At 35.4% G+C, this 14848-nt stretch overlaps 1 protein-coding gene across 1 annotated transcript in view; it reads left to right on the top strand.

Moving 5' to 3' along the window:
- Positions 1–13742: 13742 nt before the first annotated feature.
- Positions 13743–14848, top strand: part of LOC134839045 (dipeptidyl peptidase 3-like) — a 239635-nt gene continuing 238529 nt past the window's right edge. Inside the window, exon 1 of the mRNA XM_063854445.1 lies at positions 13743–13754. The gene's annotated coding sequence lies outside the window, so the exon portion shown is untranslated. The remainder of the gene's footprint in view (positions 13755–14848) is intronic.

Genomic DNA, 14848 nt, shown 5'->3' with positions numbered 1-14848 from the left:
GGAATTGGTATTTTTCGAAAATTTTATAGATGAGATTGTAATTTTGAAAAATTTGTGAATAGGTTTAAATTCGAAGTCTGACATGAAAAGTTGTTGTTTATTTTGACTTTTGTTATACTGATGAACTTGTTATATTGAAAAATTATATATATTTCCTGATAATGGTTTCAGGTGTTTCCGTTGTTGATTGTAAATGGGGTAAAATTTTGAGAAAAATGGTGGTTGTTTGTTTAATCTTTGGAAGAATGTTAGGGCTGTATTTTTTGTTTTTGTGTACTTATCTTTGATTTGTATTTTATTATTGAGTATGTTGATTGTTGGTATATATTAAGATATAAATGGTATGCCAATGATATTGTGCTTAATATCAGTAATATGAAATATTTGTTTAAACTGTTTGTTTAAAATTTTGTTTTGTTCCATTGTTCTCGTGGGGAGAAGAAATAAGTGGATTTTTCCATAGTTTTCTAATGTTGATCCTTGTGCTGTTGCTAATTTACTAGAGGTTTCAAGAGGTGATAAAATTGGATGCAATGTTTTGATTTCATTCCATGTGGGAATATTAATTATATTTGATTCTGCTCCTGAGTCAATTAAAAAATCAACTTCAAGATCTGGTGGTTGAAATTCTTTATTTTTTGGGCTTTCCAAGAGAAATGGAATTGTCCAAATTTTTTCTCTTGGTTGTTCTTTTTGTATATTTTGATAAATTTGTTTTGTGTTTGAGCACTGTGTTTCGTCTTTTTTATCGGGTTTAATTACCGTGTTTATTTCGTTAACTTCTTGTGTAGTTGGTGTATTATCAGTGGGTCCAATATAGTAATTGTGGAGGAGTTCCAATTGATTTTCATATATATGTGAAGTGAAAAGTTGTTCATATATGATAGGTTCATAGTCATTTTTGACTGTTATCATATTTACAGAGATGGTATTATCTGTATCACTTTCTGTATCTGACGATTCACAATTTATATGATTTAGTTGTAGTTCGTTACTTCCTGTGTCATCAATACCTGGAGGGTCTGAAGTTGTTTCTTCATTTGTTTGCACCTGATTTATGTGTCTTCGATGTTTTGGTGCGTTACTTCTGTATCGATGTTTAGAATCGGGATAACGGTTATTATTCCTATGTGGTGACTGGGAATAATTTCTATACCGATTATTGTAACTTGAGTTTCGATTTTGTGAATTATTTTGTGATCTGTTTTGATAATTATCATTTGATCTGTGATAATTCGATCTGTTGTATGAGTTATTTCTTGATAGATTGTTCGGGTAATTCTGATTTCGATTGTCTGAATAACTTCTATTTCTATTGTGTGAATAGTTTCTATTTCTGTTGTATGATGAGTTTCCTGATTGATTATTGGAATAGTGTCTATTCCTTGGGTTTGATTGGGAACTGGATCTAGAAACAAATTGTGTTGTGTTGGAATTTGATCGTGAATAGTTATTTTGGTTGTTTTGGCTATTCGATTGATTATATCTATTTTTTGAGAAATTTCGTGTATTTCTTCGTTCGGGTGATCTACCTCTATAACTTGAGTTATATGGTGATTGATTTCTTGTGTAATTTGAGTTGCTTGGAAGTGGTTTTCCTGAACTGTTATTACTATATATATTTTTGGTTTGGTAGATTTTGGTCTTTTTTCATGTTTCGATAGAATGATTTTTTTGGTTCTTTGTGCTTTTGAGGTTTATTCTGATTGTCTTGTTGTTTTTGTCTACATTCGGAAATACTGTGTCCGTATCGTCGGCAATAATTACACCATTTTTTGAAAGATGGTTTGCCTTTAAAATTTGGATGTTTTTCGTAGATATTTAGTATTTCAGTGATTTTTTCAATCAGGTCTGTGTCTTTTTCTTGTATATTATTTATGTGTAGTATTTGTTTCAATTCGATTAACATATTGTAGTTTTAGATTTTCTGTTTCTTCGAGTTTCCTTGTTATTTCTGCTTGTTCTAGTTTATCTACTAGTTTTCTAAAATCTAAATCTGGTTCTCGAATTGAGGAATGATGAGATGCTCTCTTTTTTATAGCTATTTTCCGTAATTGAGGTGTCAAGGTCATCATTAAATTTTCTGTCATTTTTGTGTTTTTGTAGTCATGTGTATTAAGTGAATATGCCTTTCGAACTAGTGTTTCGATTCGTACTGCTAATTGTTTAATTGTTTCATTTGGTAGTCTACGTATTTCGTTGCATAAAACTCTTTGATGTTGTTTGCTTCTTTCAGAATCAAACATTTTTGAAAATTCTTGTGTGAATCTCTTCCAGTCTGATTTTATTTCTACGGGTAATACTGAAAACTATTTTTGAGCTGCGCCATCTAATGTTGTTTGTATTAACGCTGTGCGTGTATGTATCCAATTTTGATGTAGTGGCGTATTAATTGGTTCAGGTCCTACATTTAAAATTAAATTTGCTGTTACTTCATTTAGATAATCTTCTACAGAATATTCAGGGTCTGTTCCTGTGAATACCATCAGTGGTTTATTAGATCATATTGATGATCCACCCATGAGGTATGGATTCATTGTCATCTGTAGTGATTCTGCGGCATTTGGCATTTGTGAAAAATTTGAAAGTTGATTTTTTGTTATTTCGCTTTGCTGAAGGTAATATGGAAGCAGTATTTCATTTTGCAATTGAGTTGGTTGATAAGAATGCATTAACATTGGGTTTTGTGGTTGTATTGGTTGAAAAGATTGTGCGTTAAATGGGTTTTGTATATGCATTTGATGTGGGTTTTGTATATCTGTTGGGTTTTGTGGGTAAATTTTCATATTTTGGGATGGTTGAGATTGTCGCGGTCTTTGTGTGCGATATTCTTTAGTATATGGTGCAAAAAGATCTGATTGGTAGTGATCATCATCATCAGATGATAAGTAGTTTGTGTTATAAGGTGTATGTTGTTTATTTTTATTCTGTTGAAAAAATGGGTAATTTTCACTATGATCCTGTATAGGTTGTGGATTATCTTGAAAGTTTACTGAAGTGGTTGATGTTTTTGGGAGATTCCAATAATGTTAACATACGTGATTTAAATTTTGTGTATTTTTTCAGGGAGGTTGAGGTTGATTTGTTTTTGGTTGGTGAGTGTAATTATAATTGTGTTATGCAAAAGTGTTTCTTGTGAACGGTTTTTGTGTTTTTGACGGTATTGTCATTGATCTATACGTTTGATAGTCCATATGGGAATATTTTGGAGCAACCGAAGGTTTTACGGTTGATTGTAACGTTACTTGTGTTAGTAATGTATTTGTATTTCTTGGTGTTGTCAGATTGGGATGTATTGGTGAAATACTTTGTTGTGTAGTTGTTGCTGTTGTTTGGACGATTTCTTCATTTATGAAGAGTGATGGTGTTTGAATATCTTGTTGTGTAAGATTTCTTGTTCCATTGAGATTTTCATGTATAACTGTTGAATTTAAGCTGTTGTTTCGTGTATCAGGTAAAAATGTAATATAATTTAGTGGTGTTGCGTCAATGGTTAAGGGTATTACTTTTACATAATCTCTGTGGAAAGATATTGTACTTATTGCTTGACTCGAGATATCTTGTGGAATGTTTAGAAATGCTGGATGAGACCAGTGAGGGTCCCAAACGTAATCTGATTGTTCTGAAAGGACAGTGTCATCATTGGTATTTTGGGATCTGAAATTTTTTCTTGCTTGTGAAATTAAATCTAAATTGTGGGTGAAATAATCTTTTATAAACCATGCTAAAATCTTTTGTAAATCATGTTTACTATTTTGTGAAACATCTTCTTGTATTGTGCGATTTAATTTCACAAGCAGAGTCGTAGAGACCTTGCTTGTGAAATTAAATCTAAATTGCGGGTGAAATAATCTATTATAAACCATGCTAAAATCTTTTGTAAATCATGTTTACTATTTTGTGAAACATCTTCTTAAGTGAAATTTTCGCGGATTATATGTAAAAATGTTGAAAATACTGTGATTTCATTTCGTACTTTTGTTTGTTTGGATGTTTGGATGTTATATATGATATATTTTGAATTTCTGTTTTTTCCAATATAGATATTTAACTATATATTATTGCAAAAACTTCGTTAGTGAATATGGAGTTTGCTCTTTGTGAATTATGATATTGTATGCTTTTGATATATTCTATAAATACTTTTGAAAACTTTATTTCAATATCGTCTGTTTGAATTATATATTTACGATGGGCTGTATTTGGTGTGCTGAACTCTATGGTGTAGATTCCGTATTGCTGTGTTAGATTACATATGTTTTTCAAAGAATGTTCAATAATTTGTCTTTTGATTTTTACATCTGGGAACTCTGCTTTGCATGGACTGATTCCTGGTTCAAACAAATTTACGAGAAAGTTCTTACAAAATCGTGTTTGTCCTCTATCATCGAGTGAATCGATACGAAAGGGAAAAACTGCTTCTTCATCTGGACTTTCGTCACTTTGAGTGTGGCTCATTTTTTCGTTTGATGACTGTTAATATATAACTATCAATGTGTCTAATTGGTTGATTCCAATTATACAGGTGTACTGGTTTGTGTTTATGTTGCTTTTTTTTTCTTCTTTTTCCTCTTTTTGATGAATTTGAAGTTGTTTCTGAGTCGGAAAAATATAATTGATCATAGATGGGACAATTTTAATCTATTGATTCTTTTAATTTGTAATGTTCGTCTAAACTGTTGGCTTCTGATTCAGAAAATACGTTCCTATTTTGTGAAAATCTTTTTCGTGTGATTTGTCTTCATTTGTTTATAATTTTCCTTTTTATTGTTTGTCGTTTTGTTCGGATGCATCCAACTGTTTGTGTATGTGGGGTGATTACAAGATCGTGTTTTTGGTTATCTATTTCACAATTGTGTAAAACGATTGTTCGTTTATTTACTAATTTTTTGAATGACATAAGGTTTAAGATGAGGGATGCAAGAAGTTATTAGTGATTTTTATTTTCCTAGACTGTTAGTCCTTACAAATTTTTGGTTAGCTTAACCTGGGTCTTTTGTTCAGGGTTGGAGAGAAAAGTATATTGATTCCGAAGAATGATTTTTTACTTTCTCGTGGCTAGTCTAAGTTAAGGTGTTAACTTACTTAATCTTACTTAGGGGTAGTGATTGTGTTCAAGGGTTGGAGAATAGTAAATCGATCCACAAGGTTCAAGTATAATTAGAGCGCAAGTAGTTCGTTAGATACTACTTTAAACTTACTAAGTCTAAGATTCATCCTGAATCTGCTAAGAGGAGGGTTCAAGTGAAGGATGAATAACCGAAGTTCTTCACTGTTTAACTTAATTTGAATGGTTAGTTTTAATTTAAAAAATTCTTTTAGTCCTGGGTCTTTTGGAAGGGTTGGATAGTGAATCGACGTTTGAGGTCGTTAGACACTTGCTAAGTGGGTGGGGGAGAACAGAATTGTTCTTTTTGATCCAAAGATAGGCCTTGATGATCAGATTTTAATTTTAGTGAGATAGAAAATTTATAAGGATCCAAGGATAAGCCTTGATGATCTGGTTTAAAATTAAGTGAATTTAAGTTTAAAATGGTTTAAATTTATTTAATAAAAAGAGTTAGTTTTTTAATGATGTTAGTGAGCTTATGATTGCTGTTATGTTTAGGTGATGAAGCTGAAACAACAGGATGATTTATATTTACTAACAATTTATTGTCATGCTACTAATTTTTATTTTTCTTTTCAATAAATATTTTTCAAATATGTTTTGAATAATACTGCAGAAATTAGGAAAACGATCTGAGATTTTTTTATCAATCATTATTGTACATTAATAATTTTGCTTAGTGCAACTTCTTAGTCTAATACCAATCCTAATCTTACTCTTATACTTTCTAGTCTCAGGGTGTTTAACTAGTCTCTGCTAGGCTCAATAGATCTAGGGTATACTGGTTGTTGCGGCTGCTGAAGTTCTCTTGGAGAGGCAACTAATTTCTAAGTTAAATTCAAATCTCTCTGGTGCTGAAATTACAAGTAATTTCAGCACTTACAAATAAGTGGGTTGTTAGTTAGATGGAATATGATTGGTTAATATTAAATACTTTACAGTGGTAAAATATCTAATTTATCCAATTATAAAATGTAGTTTAGATCAGGTTCCAACAGCGTTAACTCCTTTAAAAAGCTTCTACAAGCAAACTTAAGTCTTTTCCAAACCTAACTTGGGAACAAAAATCCCAAAAACAAGCCAAACTGGGCTGTGCTAAAGCAAAGCTTGAAAAATGAGTGGCGCTCGAATCGAAACTTCCACAAGCAACAACCTACTCAATTGAAAATTCACAGCACCGAACATTTCGATGAAAATACACATTTAGCAAAATAAAATTCTGAGTTTTAGTCAGTTTTTAACATAATTGATTAGTTGAGCTTTATTACCCCACCCCAGCTAAAATAAAAAACGTAGTTCTCTTTTTAATTTGATTAACCATCTCATTATTGAATCTTTTTATCAAGCCTGCTGCTATTATTTTTCTGCAAAAAACTGCTCGTTTGGCTTAAAAAGGCAGTCGGAAGACTCAGGGGCTTCGCCCTGATACGGGCAGTCTTGTTGATCTTTGCGCTCAATTCGTTGACTCGATACGTTAGCTAAGACTATTTTGATATTTCCCGCAAGAACAATTAATCAGAGAACGCTTATTCATGGACTACAATATTCAAATAATTAAATAACGGTTTAAAAAGTAGTATCAAGTAGGTGGCCGTTTTGCGATAAATGTTTGTAGTAAATTTCGTTATCTTGACTATACAAATCGTGCCTGGCAAAAAAGTGGCCAATTGAATTGCAACATCTAGAACTAGATGACTTATGGCTCAGGAATTTTTGATGCTGGCAAAATATTTGACAGAGTTCCAGAGGTTTCTTCAAATTTTCCAGCATTCAGAAGTGGTTTGTTTTTGCTGCATTTAAATCAAGTTCCAGAGAAAAAAAAATAAAAGATGCTGTAGTCGCGCTAATTTTAATAAAAGAAATAAAAACTTTCTCTTGGCGTATCTCGGAATCCTTATTAAATTATCTAGGGCTAAAATCTCGTCAATAGTTCTTGAATCATAGTGCTTGAATAAATTTTATTTTTTTTTGAAAAAGGTAATTATAAGTTAAGTATATAGAAAAAAAGTGTTTTAAGTGAGCAAAGTTTTATTTCAATACTCTTGCCTTCATCACTTTGAGAGGAGGATTTTTCCGATTTTATGGTGATTCCAAATGATTGTTTGACTGTAGGTTGCGTCTACAATGATGGTTGATACACTAGCTGATAAGACCCTATTTTCCTTGTCAGCATCGCGGGCTCGTCAGAAACTCTTGATCATGCTGCTGATTTTTAAGTTCTCATAAACTTGAAATTACTCTAATATCGTATTTTACAAAACAAAAATTCTGTAGAGAAAAAATTAGGAGAAACAAAAAATGACGTTACGGAAAAATAAAATAGCTGAACCATTGTTATACCCACCGATTGATTAGGATGTGTAAACCGAATCGAGATTCTAATTCTTGCGTAAGAAATTGAGACGATTTAAATCAACTTAAATTCATTCAGCTAAACTGTTGTCTGATGGTTTTCGGATCTGACCTCGCAAGCATGTGAATGTCAGAAACTCATAACTAGTACATAACTGATTAAGTTTAAAAATTACGTATTTATATCATACTTCTATAATTTACGTATTTATACCAACTGGTTATCATAAATAGTTCCAAGAGGTTAAGTAAATCTAATACTATGGTTTATGTTCATGTTTTAGTAAACATGACATCTAATCCCTTCAATGGGTTTCCTTCTTATATCCAACCGGAAAACACTCCCCCTTTTTTGATATGAAAAATAATCATGATTTTTCATCTGCCACGTACTGATTTCTTGGAACATCTTTGTTCACGGTTTTAGATGACGATTGCTTGTTTTGCGTTTCTCGTTCTCGTTGGAAGGTCACTGAGTTTTTTATTGGCGATATTGCTTGTAAAATACTCATTGCCGTATCGAAATTCTTTAAGAACGCGGCGCACGGAGTGGTTGCTCGTGCCGGTCGGTCAATGACGTAGCGTGAACTGATCGTTCTGTCTTGTCTCGCTTGTGGACATAGGGTTGGAGGTTTCTCGTGGTGGCTTTCCTGCATGTTTTTGTCTTCTGGCTCGTTGTCTTTTTGTTTGCCTGTCGCTCTAATGTGTTCCGGTATTTGTGACTCCACCTGGATTTCAGTACATTCGACTAATGTTGAGAGCGAAATAACCTCATGTGGTTCTTCTCTAGATGTGGCAGCTGTGGTTTTGGTTTGATTCGGACTTGGCACTATTTGTACTTGGCAGATTACGTTTTTGCTTCTGGTCCCCTGTTCCTCGATGTTGCTAATTGGTATGGCATTTCCGATTTTTCCGGCTAGGGTGCTTGTACGCGCCCTAGTAGAATGGCGAAATTCTTGTTCCAACCCTTCCGGTGTGCGTTTGGTATCCAGTTTCTTTGCGGCCGGTTTTTCGGTAATGGTGTTTTGCGATTCAGTTCTTGGTTGGACGATAGAGAAGTTGAGGTATCACATTCGAATTGAATATCTTCAGTTGCTAATTTGCTGTTTTCATATGGCTTCGTTTGCCAGTTGGTTTGTAATGAAGATAGGTTTTCTTCGGTTCGTCTTTCTTTGCTCTTTGTTTAATTTTGGGATTGGCAGTCTTGAATAATTTTTCCGGTCTTAACGATTGTGCCAGTATTTATTCAATATTCTGTGGAGGGGATTTTTTCGGGGCTATCTTTTTCTTTTGGAGATTTTCGGGTTCTGCTTGGTTTATCGCTCTTTTTGGGTTGGCTTGTGCTTCTATGTTTATAGAGGTTGTTTTGCTGTTAGGTTGTCCTTGTTTCAATGTTTCAATTTGTTCCACGTGTGTCTTGTCTTTCAATACTGAAACACGAGGTTTTGCGCTTGGTAAATGTTTATACGCAACAAAGTTTTTTAGAGCTGCTGCTCTACATTTTCCGTACACGCGTGTATCTGGTACGAAGGCTAGACCATCGTGTCTAATTACCCGTGGTTATTTCCCGTTCTCCCGAATCCAAGCTGTGCGGGTTGAACTATTAACATTAGAACCATTTTATAGTTTTTTAAATTGTAGCCCGAAAACCCCTGGATGTGGGGGTGAATAATTAAAAATACAACCATTTTCTAGTATTTTAAATTGTGCCCCAAAAACCCCTGCAATGGTACCAGTTTTACAGGCTACTTGTTTGATTTTTGTCCAATTTTTGGGTTGATTGTGGTCTGCGGACCGTTAAAATTATTTTTGAGGAACAAAACTAGTGGAGCCCTTTCGATATATTTTTTTCTGATATGCGAGAGTACGGTTGGTTTTCTTGTTTTTATTTGTGATAGATCGTTTTTTGTTTTTTCTTTTAAGAACTTGCGTTTCACACTTACCAAATCATATGGGATGTTAGATAAAACTAAGTGCGCACCTATTAGAAATTTTTGCATTAGTTGTTGGTCAAATTTGTCGTCACTTGTAGCCCAACTGTTAGCGCCGGCTGGTTGGTGTTGTAGTGTGGTCGTAGATTTCTTCTCCTTTCCTGATTCTACTATTGTTGTATCACCCGTTGGTCTGGTTGTCGCTTCTGTTTGCCGTGAGGATGTTGGTTCGAGATTGACGGTCGGCTCTGGAAAATGTTGGTGCTGGCGGTAGAATACACCTAATTCGTCTTCGCTATTGGCCTCACGGTTCCACATCGCTTCTGCCGTTAGGGCTGGTTTTGTGAGTAATCTCTGATGTTAACAAGCAATTTTCGAGTTTCCCCAATATAAATTGACAATTTAAATGATGTGGCAATATTTCTTAACGGCGTGTTTGGTTTTCTTCCAAATTGCGCTTCAAATGTTGTTATCTTTGTAGTAGCGTTTGGTGTTATTCTTTAAATTTCAATGAGTTCGGCCACATCGGAAGTCATTTTGTAGGGTTTATTCCTATTATCAATTTTTTAACAACGATCGCGTTTTAAGTGTTCTTATCAATCTTTCCACAATGTCCATAGAGCGGTGATCGTCCACTGGTGCAAATATTAGTTTTATATGATTGTTTTTGCAATAACACATAAATTGTTTCGCTCTAAAACCCTGTGCTTGATCACAGCGAATGGTTCTTGAGACCCCCGTGGTTAGCAATGAGTGTTTGCGTAAACCGAGTTAATGTGTCCGCCTTGTTATTTGTTACTAATTTTGTCGACGGAAAACGAGAGAATCGATCGACTCCTACCAGTATATAGACCTCTTATTATTTTCGTCTGGCAGCGGCCCTGCGAAATCCAACTTCGTTGGGTTCTACTACCCCGTTTAACGCCGTGAATTGTTGTTTTCCTGAAATGACCTCAAGGTTTTTTACCTTTTTGTTGGCACTCCTTGCAGTTTTGAGCCGTGGCCACAATATCCCGGTGCAGATACGAATACCACGGGTTTAGGTATGCGAAGTTGTTTAGGTATGATTGCCCTGTCATCATGTAGTAGTATTCCATCCCTCACTGATAGTCTGTCTCTGACGTTATTGAAGTAAGGGCAGTAGCTTGATTTGAGTTTCTCCCATTTTTGTGATCGTATCATGTTTAGTAGTCGTTTAAGGCTCCGGTCCTTCTTGATGGCGAAGCTATGAAGTTACTATCGAAGATTTTTTATAATGTTTTCCGTACATTGGTACGTCCTCTTCTTCTGCCGTTGATGTAACTAGGCAAGTTTGCGGGGTTTCTTCCTGAATTGTTTGACAACATTGATCGAGTTTATCATTATCCACTCTCCTAAGTGATCGGCTGTCTTCGGATGGTACAACTTGGTAGGTTGTGTCACTGGTTGTAAGGTCTTTCGTCTGGAAACATAATCATATAACCCCATTTCACTACCCGCTTAGTGTCGGATATCGAAATCGAATGGTAGTAAGCGATTTATCCATCTGGTAAGCCTACTTTGGTAGATTTTATGATTTTTGTTGCATTCTAGAGCGCTAATTAAAACTTGATGGTCAGTAATTAATGTGAATCTTCTACCATATAGGTAATATTTGAAATGCTTTATTGCCCAAACTGCCGAAAGCAGTTCGGATTCGTTTACTGAATATTTATTCCTAAATGTATTGAAAAAACGTGAGGCATTGGCAAAGGTAGCCCAACCATCCGGAATTTCCTGTTCTAACGCGCACTCATTACCGTCCCGATTTCCGTCACAATTTATTTACTTTTCTCGACCGCTCACGAAATGACGATTTTCGGTTATGTCATGAACTGCGTCTAGAATGCTTTTAAAAGCCATTTCATGACTGTCGTCCCATGTAAAATGGTATTTATTCGCCGTAGGACAGCAATGGACGTAGCGGCGTGCATTATTGTGCTAAATTGGGGTTACATTTATTTAAATGGCGTATCGATCCCACGAAGCGTTTTAACTGTTTAAAATTTTTTGGATGTTTTAGCTGCAAGATTGCTTCAGTTTTCTTCTGCATCGGAATTGTGCCATATTCATTGATAACAAAGCCCAACCATTCAACTTGTTTGCATCCATCCGAATTTACTTTTCTTCTCTGATATTGCCATATTCGCGGCATCCAGATTGTCCAGGACCTTTTTCAGTTTACTCATGTGATCTTCTTTTGTACCGTGGGATATAATTAATATATCATCCAAAAATGCAAATGTATCTTTCTCGTTATTCAAAGTTAGGTAGGTGGCCTTCTGGAATTCGACAGGCATATCAGTTAGGCAGTAGAAACTTGTTTGGAACTGATATGTTTCTGTGGCCTGCAACACGATTATACTAAAGTTACATTGTTCCCGTGTAGTCTCATCGAGTTTTAGTTGACTAAAGGCATAACTAAGATCGATTGTTAAAAAAAGTGTGATGCCCGGCTTGATGTGGCCCTTTTGTGCTGATTGAGCCACATTGTCAATCAGAACGTCTATGTTGGGCATCTGATACTTATTATTGTGTATCATTTTGTTATTTTGTTTTGAATCCATTGCCAACTTAATGGATTGGTCTTTTTAAACTGTAATTACGATTGGGCTTATAAATTGTTGATCAAAACATTTTCCATTTTTATTATGTGTCCTTGATCTATAAGGGATCTTATTTCTTGTTCCACCTTTTCTTGGATGTGTATGGGAATTCTCCTGCCTTTTTGTAGCAAAGCTTTGAATTCAGTCAAAAAATTTGTGTGGACCATGTGGTTTCTTGATCTACCTATCCTCGTGCATAACCCTGGATATGTAGATCTTATCCAGCAGGGGATTTTTGAATCTGAAGAATTTGTATCATCCGAAATAAGTTTCACTGATTAATCAGCTGGTTTTTGTTGCAGCAGCTGCACTCCGATCAAGGATAGGATGTTACTTCCCAGGATCTTGGCTCGCTTGTCATCTACCACGATCAGTGAGGCTGTGTTGACTGTCCATCCCCCTGATTCAATAGGTACAATAATTCTTCCAAACGATGGGATTTTGTAACCATTATAGCAGACCATTCTATTCACTTCGTGGTTCTCATTTGTTTGTATTCGTTTGGTTGATTTTACGGTCGCTGTAATAAGAGGTGCCGTGTTTTCACTAATAAACGACGTGGGTGACATCATATCTGCGATAAAGATTAGGCTGTTTGGTCCAATCAAAACCAAAACCCTTAATAAATGTCACTTTAGATCGGTTTCTCCGATTTGACCAACTGGTTTGCTTCGAATTGGATTGAATTTGTTGTCGAATCAAAGGACGAGCTCCAAACCTGCGATGAGATCACCTGCCTGCAAATAGTTAACATAGGCTGCTATAGGGGCCAAAAGGGTTGCCGCATTTGAAGCTTTGTTGTTTTTGCTTTGTTGGCTGTCGTTAGAGGTTTCCCCGCTGTTGCTGTGGTTGTTTTCCTCGTCCCCCCGGACCGGGTAACGATTATTGTTGTTTCCTCTCCTCTGGAACTGGTTCTGTTTTCATGGTTGTCATTTGAGTAGTTGCTGTTGAGTAGTTGCTGTTCCATTTTATCAGGAGTTCCGTTAGGCTACAGTGGTATTGCTCGATTGTTTCTGTCTTCTCTTGTTTCCATGTGAAGGCTTCGTATCTATCGAAGGTAACGTTTCTTTTCTTTACAAACAGTCTTCTTAGTCTCTCCCAGAAATCATTGGTCGTAATTTCCTGATTCTTTAGATCCGGGTAGTATTGTGTTTCTTTTCTTTGACACTCGGCTCCCAAACAAAGGTATATGTATCTTCGGCATTTGATGTCTGCTTCCTCCCACGGGCCACCGTCTACTGTTGGACCGAGGTTGTCCAAATGTGCACATTGGTTCTCCCATATCATCGCTTTTCTCAATTTCTTAGATTGCGATCTCGTATTTGCGCGTTAGTTTCCCCCTCTATTGGTAGTTCATACCCCGGTTCCTGGGACTTTCGTACAGGTAGAGGGTTTTGCAATAGCTTTTGTAGGTTTGTTCCGTCTTTAGCTATAATGCCGAGGAATAATTTTTGGTTCCATTTGTCCCACTCGATCAAGGGTTCCAGCGAGGCTTTTTACCAGAACGGAGTGATTCCTAGTGGGTTTTTGGTAGTTGCTGGCTGCGCTGTGTTATACCCACGGATTGATTAGGATATGTAAACCGAATCGAGATTCTAATTCTCGCGTAAGAAAATGAGACGAGTTAAAAGAACTTAAATTCATTTGGTTAAGCTGTTGTCTGATGGTTTTTGGATATGAACTCGAAAGCATGTGAGTGTCAGAAACTCATAATAAGTAGTACATAACTTATTAAATTTAATAGTTACGTATTTATATCAGACTTCTATAATTTATGTATTTATACCAACTGGTTATCATAACTAGCATCAAGAGGCTAAGTAAATATAATACTATGGTTTATGTTCAAGTTTTAGTAAGCACGACATCTAATCCATTCAATGGGTTTCCTTCTTATATCCAACTGGATAACAACCATTTTGAAAAAATGATTTCTCTGCAGACTCTGACGGTCTATCTTTGAATCAAGTTTTTTTTGCCAACTAACGTTATGTCCAAACCTCATAAGCATTTATTCTATCGGATACATTTCAAATTTTTCTCCTTTCAAGGACATGCTACATTTTTTCTATGCTATCAAGTTGTCAGATTTGAAGGTATCATACGACTGACTGTCTTTTGCTGGGCTTCAAAAAGGCTGGACGTTTAAATCTCTTTGTCTTTTTTTTCCTTTTTAAAAAAAAATGACAGGGACAATTTTACTTATTCGCCTAGCTGGAGACATTTTTTCTTCTGATTATTGGTCAAAAACATAAACTACGTGTTTACCTCACTGCATGACATCCGTTAATGGCTAAATAACTAAATTGAGACTAGTGTTTGAAAAAGGAATGTTAGTTCAAATCTAAAATTTTCCTGAAATGTGGTCCTAGTATTAGAGTCACTTTTTAATAAAGACATTTTTCTTTAATGTCGTGTGAACATTTTAAAGACTAGGAAATGGGCCCTTTATCTTAAGACAATAGCCTCTGATTTCAAGCTAGTGTCTGGCAACGTGGTAAAACTCTGACCTTTTAATGTTTGATATAAATAATAACGCATTTTTAATCCTAAAGTTTTGTAAAAGTTTCTTACTGAACAAAATGAAATTGATTTTTTTTTAATTTTCTCCAGAACGAAGCCAATTTGGGTGAGTGAAGTGAAACAGATGTGCTATGTTGACATAGACGAAAATGGAACGGAAGCTGCAGCTTTAACCATATGCAGTATGAGACTCAATTCCTGCTCCTTAATTCCTGCGCCCCTTATCAGTTTTCGTGTGAAACCGCCTTACATTTATTTCGTATACCAACGAGCCTCTCAGATTGTGCTATTTTCAGGTACTGTGAATA

The sequence above is a fragment of the Symsagittifera roscoffensis genome, chromosome 2, assembly GCF_963678635.1.
Source record: "Symsagittifera roscoffensis chromosome 2, txSymRosc1.1, whole genome shotgun sequence".
Classification (NCBI taxonomy): Eukaryota; Metazoa; Xenacoelomorpha; order Acoela; family Convolutidae; genus Symsagittifera; species Symsagittifera roscoffensis.
Note: the sequence above shows the minus strand (reverse complement) of the source record. Positions and strands in the feature narration are given on the sequence as shown.